Source organism: Pteropus alecto, unplaced genomic scaffold (genome assembly GCF_000325575.1).
Source record: "Pteropus alecto unplaced genomic scaffold, ASM32557v1 scaffold59, whole genome shotgun sequence".
Classification (NCBI taxonomy): Eukaryota; Metazoa; Chordata; class Mammalia; order Chiroptera; family Pteropodidae; genus Pteropus; species Pteropus alecto.
In genome coordinates, this window is record NW_006443292.1 from 2,620,328 (window position 1) to 2,622,013 (window position 1,686).

A 1,686-nucleotide genomic window follows, 5' to 3' on the forward strand; every position below is an offset into this window, starting at 1 on the left:
CTAGTTTGGTTGCACTGCCATCTGTCTTACGCTAGGAAAGCTGCAGGATTTCTGGCGGTCTGGATCAAATGTGTACACATTTTTCATAACTTAAAGACAAAGACCTCCATTTACTGCTGTTTGATGGGATCGGTGCTCGGTTCTTCACACAATTGACCCTCAATATGTCAAAAACAGTGCCACGTCTCAGTGTGTTTTATAAGGACCACTTAGACCACGATTGAGAATAAGTTATTCCGTCAATTTCACAAACAACAACAACAACAACAACAACAAACAAGACTGTTTTCCAGATGATAGTTCTCATATATGAATTGTCGTTTGATCGCTGATGGTGGAAATATATTTTTTCAAGTTGCAGAAACTTTGATCTGTCTTTGTTCTACGTTGTGCTTCTCCAACCCTCCCCGCCAAAACATACTTTTTCTTTTTTATCTCCGGTATTAGATACGAACGGGTCTAGCTGTTTACAAGCAAGCTATGATAAAACAAATCATGCGACTCTCATATTAAATATTCACATCACTCTTTTTCTCTTAGTTTTATGATTGTAAATCGTGAACCTCTCCGAGAGTCAAAAAAAAAAAAAAAACTTTATGAAGTACTTTCCAAAAGTATGAGTCCATTTGTTTATTTTCCTCTTCCAAGAAAACATTTCAACTTACAGGTCAGCCATGTATGTCATTAGTTTTGAAGGAAAAATCTTCAACGGCCAATTATGTTTTTAAATGTAATAGGTCTGGTGTAACAGAAAAATTTCATGGTAACTGCCTCTTTATTGGGCGAATGCCACCGTTAGTTAGATTGCAAAGGTAGCAAATCTGTAACTATTGCCACTTTGGTCTTTTAAAATTAGCTGTTAGCGGCCCTGGCTGTGCCTCGTGTCCCCCACACAACAGGCATTTGCTTCTGACTCCAGTACTTATTATCACAGGGCTGAAAATCTTGAGTCTTCACCTGAACCCTTCCTCCCTATATCTCCTCCTTGAAAGTTCATTGAATGTTTAGATAGTATTAGAACTCGGTAGATTTAAACAAATACTAGCAGTCCAGCACGTTTTGAAATTCAAAAAGGCACCAAAAAAAAAAAAAAACCTGTCTGCTCAGCTTCTGTAATTCATTACCAAACGCCAACACTAATATTATTTTGAAACAGATCGTCTCCTATTAATCAAGGAATTAAAATAAACTATTAAAATTATGCCTTTAGTTGCATAACACGATAAAGCCCGTGGAAAATATCTGATCAAGAATGAATGTCAGAAAAATAAAAACAAATAACTTTGCATGCATGGAATTTTATGGTGTCACGAGGTTAAAAATGTCCCCTTAAAGGGTAAATATCTTTTGAAAAGAAAATGCATTTATGTGTGAATAGGAGGCTGAATGGCTTTTACTGCTTTGTTTAAAAATAGACAACCATCTTTGTAATTTTTTTTGGCAAGTGGTATATTTTTCAAAAAGGACCCATGAAGATCACAATATGTTTATAGTTAAGATAGCAATTTTTTTCTTGATATGGTGACTGTTTTAGTGAAAGGATATCTTTTATTCAGAAAAGCATTTAAGTAGTTTTTAAACTTTATAATATACAGTAAATCTAAATTCTCGCTTCAGACCGAAGCAAGGTAATTAATTTTCTGAGGACTATTTCAGTCTTGCCCTTATATACTATCTATTTAGAGA